Source organism: Amblyomma mixtum, unplaced genomic scaffold (genome assembly GCF_055824585.1).
Source record: "Amblyomma mixtum isolate Tamu unplaced genomic scaffold, ASM5582458v1 scaffold_21, whole genome shotgun sequence".
NCBI classification, from domain to species: Eukaryota; Metazoa; Arthropoda; class Arachnida; order Ixodida; family Ixodidae; genus Amblyomma; species Amblyomma mixtum.
In genome coordinates this window covers 588,187-593,706 of record NW_028317718.1, presented here as the reverse complement: position 1 = coordinate 593,706, position 5,520 = coordinate 588,187, and the positions used below count along the sequence as shown (strand labels likewise).

General features: G+C 59.6%; 2 non-coding genes across 2 annotated transcripts; both read left to right on the top strand.

Annotated features, from left to right (window-relative positions):
- The first annotated feature begins 1,058 nt into the window (after positions 1–1,058).
- LOC149324661 (small subunit ribosomal RNA) lies at positions 1,059–2,873 on the top strand. Its single transcript, XR_016286732.1, has one exon. It is a non-coding gene; the product is annotated as a small subunit ribosomal RNA (ribosomal RNA).
- A 1,775-nt stretch (positions 2,874–4,648) lies between these two features.
- LOC149324660 (5.8S ribosomal RNA) lies at positions 4,649–4,801 on the top strand. The gene has a single exon (XR_016286792.1). It is a non-coding gene; the product is annotated as a 5.8S ribosomal RNA (ribosomal RNA).
- The last annotated feature ends 719 nt before the right edge of the window (positions 4,802–5,520 follow it).

Below are 5,520 nucleotides of genomic sequence, written 5' to 3'. Positions count from 1 at the left end.
GCAGCGCTTTCGTGCGATGCCGCAGGAAAGCGCGCACGATTTGAGCGGCTCTTGCGGCGAACGCGCCTCGAGTACGGCGCTTCGCCCGACGGCTATGTCCACGAGTACGGCTCGTGCGGGGCGCCGGGGATGCGCTTTTGTGCGATGCCGCAGCAAAGCGCGCACGATTTGTGGGGGTCTTGCCGCCAACGCGCCTCGAGTACGGCGGTTCGCCCGATGACAATGTCCACGAGTACGGCTCGTGCGGGGCGCCGGGGCAGCGCTTTCGTGCGATGCCGCAGGAAAGCGCGCACGATTTGAGCGGCTCTTGCGGCGAACGCGCCTCGAGTACGGCGGTTCGCCCGACGGCTATGTCCACGAGTACGGCTCGTGCGGGGCGCCGCGGAAGCGCGGCGTTGTGATGCCGCGGCAAAGCGCGCACGATTTGTGCGGCCCTTGCGGCGAAAGTGGCACGAGTACGGCGATTTACTCACCCACGGAGGTCTGGGTACTTATCGCTGCTATTATATGGGGGTCCCAGTGGAGCAGTCGGCGGCGCGCGCCCGCGTGTGCGCGCCGTGACCGGGTCTGATATGCGGCCTCGTGCCCAGCGTGTCCCCGTCCCTCGGACCCCACGGCATTCGTCTGCAGCCTCATCCGCGTCTGCGATAGGGGCTGGTTGTCGGACGACGCTGTTTCCACGTTTTACGAGGTGTGTTCCGTGCTACCCGGACTCGATTCCGTGCGAGCGCGCCGAAGACGCGGGCGTGTCCCGTCGTCTGGCGGCTTGGCCGTCTCGGCTACGCAGCAAGCGCCGTCCAGTTGCCTAATGCTGCGGCCCTAGAGGCCGATGTGCGCACTGGTGGGCGCGTTACAAATGCTTTGCCTAAAGGCACACGTGCTCTCTTGCCGCGTGGCGATTGCCGTACCTACGGGTCGGATGCCGCAGCGAGCTCGAACGATGCACGGGCAGCGCAAGCTGCCGCGAAAAAGATGCGTCGCGCGCTGGGGGTTTATGGCGGCCCTATCGGCGGCGACGAGGCACCCTTCTGGGGCGAAAAGGGAATGCCTATGCATCATACCTGGTTGATCCTGCCAGTAATCATATGCTTGTCTCAAAGATTAAGCCATGCATGTCTAAGTACATGCCGAAATAAGGCGAAACCGCGAATGGCTCATTAAATCAGTTATGGTTCCTTAGATCGTTTCTTTCTACTTGGACAACTGTGGCAATTCTAGAGCTAATACATGCATTGAGCCTGAAGGCCTTTGGCTGACGGGCGCTTTTATTAGACCAAGACCCATCGGGCTCTGCCCGTACTCTGTGGTGACTCTGGATAACTTTGTGCTGATCGCATGGCCATGAGCCGGCGACGTTTCTTTCAAGTGTCTGCCTTATCAACTTTCGATGGTAGGTTACTTGCCTACCATGGTTGTTACGGGTAACGGAGAATCAGGGTTCGATTCCGGAGAGGGAGCCTGAGAAACGGCTACCACATCCAAGGAAGGCAGCAGGCGCGCAAATTACCCACTCCCGGCACGGGGAGGTAGTGACGAAAAATAACAATACGGGACTCTTTTGAGGCCCCGTAATTGAAATGAGTACACTCTAAATCCTTTAACGAGGATCAATTGGAGGGCAAGTCTGGTGCCAGCAGCCGCGGTAATTCCAGCTCCAATAGCGTATACTAAAGCTGCTGCGGTTAAAAAGCTCGTAGTTGGATCTCAGTTCCAGACGAGTAGTGCATCTACCCGATGCGACGGCTCGGACTGAACATCATGCCGGTCCTCTCTTGGTGCCCTTCATTGGTGCGTCTCGAGGTGGCCTGCGCTTTTACTTTGAAAAAATTAGAGTGCTCAACGCAGGCGAGTCGCCTGAATAAACTTGCATGGAATAATAGAACAAGACCCCGTTTCTGTTCTGTTGGTTTTTGGAATACGGGGTAATGATTAAGAGGGACAGACGGGGGCATTCGTATTGCGGCGCTAGAGGTGAAATTCTTGGACCGTCGCAAGACGAACTACTGCGAAAGCATTTGCCAAGAATGTTTTCTTTGATCAAGAACGAAAGTCAGAGGTTCGAAGGCGATCAGATACCGCCCTAGTTCTGACCATAAACGATGCCAACCAGCGATCCGCCTGAGTTACTCAAATGACTCGGCGGGCAGCTTCCGGGAAACCAAAGTATTTGGGTTCCGGGGGAAGTATGGTTGCAAAGCTGAAACTTAAAGGAATTGACGGAAGGGCACCACCAGGAGTGGAGCCTGCGGCTTAATTTGACTCAACACGGGAAAACTTACCCGGCCCGGACACTGGGAGGATTGACAGATTGAGAGCTCTTTCTTGATTCGGTGGATGGTGGTGCATGGCCGTTCTTAGTTGGTGGAGCGATTTGTCTGGTTAATTCCGATAACGAACGAGACTCTAGCCTATTAAATAGGTGCGGGGTTCCCAGCACCTTACAACCTTCTTAGAGGGACAAGCGGCTCCTAGCCGCACGAAACAGAGCAATAACAGGTCTGTGATGCCCTTAGATGTCCGGGGCCGCACGCGCGCTACACTGAAGGAAGCAGCGTGTCTTTATCCCTGTCTGAAAAGACTGGGTAACCCGTGGAACTTCTTTCGTGATTGGGATAGGGGCTTGCAATTGTTCCCCTTGAACGAGGAATTCCCAGTAAGCGCGAGTCATAAGCTCGCGTTGATTACGTCCCTGCCCTTTGTACACACCGCCCGTCGCTACTACCGATTGAATGATTTAGTGAGGTCTTCGGACCGATGTCCGGCGCGGCCTTTCGGTTGCGCCGGTCTGTTGGAAAGATGACCAAACTTGATCATTTAGAGGAAGTAAAAGTCGTAACAAGGTTTCCGTAGGTGAACCTGCGGAAGGATCATTACCGGATTGTGCTTGTCACACCCGGCGCCGCCCCCACTTATAAGCGGGGGAAGGCCTCAACCGCGGAGTTGCGAGATTCTGAAGCCGCTTCTCTGCACAAACTGTTGCGCCCAGCGGAGCTCCGTCACCAAGGGAAAGTCGGACGGGCTGTATCCGCAGGTTTGAACGGCGTAACGCACCACTCATGGTGGGCTTTCGGTTGTCGACAACCGTCGAAGAGGCGCAAACAGAGCCGGTAGGCAGGCCGAGGGAAAGGCCTGCCCGCTGCCAAGGGAACGGCGGCGGCTGCTGCGAAGTACGAAAGGAAACGCTGCTCGCTGGCTTTGTCGTGTTGCGACCACGAGTCGGTAGGCGGGCCGAGGGAAAGGCCTGCCCGCTGCCAAGGGAACGGCGGCGGCTGCTGCGAAGTACGAAAGGAAACGCTGCTCGCTGGCTTTGTCGTGTTGCGACCACGAGTCGGTAGGCGGGCCGAGGGAAAGGCCTGCCCGCTGCCAAGGGAACGGCGGCGGCTGCTGCGAAGTACGAAAGGAAACGCTGCTCGCTGGCTTTGTCGTGTTGCGACCACGAGTCGGTAGGCGGGCCGAGGGAAAGGCCTGCCCGCTGCCAAGGGAACGGCGGCGGCTGCTGCGAAGTACGAGAGGAACCGCGGCTCGCTGGCTTTGTCGTGTTGCGACCACCAGTCGGTAGGCGGGCCGAGGGAAAGGCCTGCCCGCTGCCAAGGGAACGGCGGCGGCTGCTGCGAAGTACGAGAGGAACCGCGGCTCGCTGGCTGGGAAACTGCGCTTCTGCGCGACGCGCACGCGGCGGGACGCGCGCGGCCCAGGGAACGGCCGCGCGCGAAAGGTCTCGCACTGCGGGCGCGGAGTCTGACGCCGCGCCGACGGCGCGAAAGGAGGCACCGGGACCGAAAAGGACGAGGGATTATAATCCCGCACTTTGAACGCATTCGCGGCAGCCGGGTTCTCTTGCTGCTTCGTCCTTCCCAGCCTTCGAGTAGTCTGTCGGTGCGCTACCGAAACGCCGTCCATGGCACTGTGGCCGGTGGGCTCCTATTGCGGGAGTAGACTGATGAACGTCCGCTTTGCGGCTTGTTCCAAGTACGCGCTGCGTAGCCACGGCTAGGCGGTGCCTGTCTCCTTGCGAAGCAATGATGTGGCGAAATGGTCGAGTAGGGAGCAGCACGATGGCGCACCCGGGGGCGACCGGACCGGGGGGCGTTGGGAAAACCCCCTCCCCTACAAAAGGGTGCAGCAGCGGTAGGCGGTGATGACTCGCCTTGAAAGATGTGAACAGCAGTTGAGTGTGAACAGCAACAAAAAAAACCGCTGCTGGAGTCCGGGGGTAGCGTCGCTGCAGATCGCAGAAAGGTGCGTGAGGACGGTGGCACAGAGCTCCAAGAATGTATATTTCTAGCAAACGCCGGTGCTTCGAGGTGTTCTGCGGTCAGGCCCGTGCGGGCGGAGCGGGCGTGCCCAAGAAGGCACAAGAAGACCCACCTCTGATGAAGACCGGAATTGGAGCGTCACGCGTCGGCTCAGCACTTCTGCCTTAGTGGTTGCCAAATGCCTCGTCATCCTATTAGTGACGCGCAAGCCATTATCGCACAAAAGCTTCGAGAGACTTTGCTCGCTTTGGCTTTGAGGCACGCGCAGCATGCCGAACGGACGGCTGCGAGGCGCGAAAGACGTCGGTCGAAACTGCGACTGGAGACCAGGGGAAAAGCCCGGTGCCTAAAACCCTGGTTGTACTGTACGGATTTGAACAAACCAAACGCACGACTCTAAGCGGTGGATCACTCGGTTCTCGGGTCGATGAAGAACGCAGCCAGCTGCGAGACTTGGTGTGAATTGCAGGACACACTGAGCACTGATTCTTCGAACGCACATTGCGCCCTTGGGTCTTCCCTTGGGTTCGTCTGTCTGAGGGTCGGATCATATATCAAGAGAGGCGCCGGCGCCCGGGGATGGCGCGGCCGGCGACTCGTTTTGACCGTGTCGGCAAAGAGGACGGCTCTGTACGGAACGCCGAAGATCCCTCGAAAGACTTTGCGAATGAGGAGGAGAGCGGGTCGAACCCTTCAGCCGCGCGCAAAGCGGCAGAGTCGGGTCGCCCTGCGCTGACGTAACGCGGGCCGGCGGCTGCTAGCCGTAGAGCGTCACGCCTCAGAAAGCGACCGCCGCAGGAAGGGATTACCTGCAGGGAAAGAGCGGTCCGACGGGAGACGAGGCTGTTTGGACGGGCGGCGAAGCGCTGCCTGCTGGCCCGCGGAGAAGTAGCCGAACTGCTGCGAGAAGCGCAGAGACGGGAACGCCCTGTTCCGGGCACGCCCGCGCGAGAAAAAGGGATACCTCGCGCGGGGTGCAGGGAGGTGACGGGCGCGAGCGCGGTGTGCGCAGCACAGTTCGGCAAAGCGCAGAGGCGCGCCGTGTGCGCGGCAACGAAGGGGTCCCCCGGACCCTGTGCGGAAAGGGACCGCCTCCTCGAGTGGGCGCGAAGTCGAGTACGGGTCGAACGGACGCGATCTCGTTGCGAGCGCAGTCCGCCGTCGGTCTAAGTGCTTCGCAGTCTCTGCCCCGAGAAAAACTGGGCCACTCCAGTTGGGGCGGGGGCGACGCAAAACTCTGACGATGCCCCTACGCCAGGCCGAG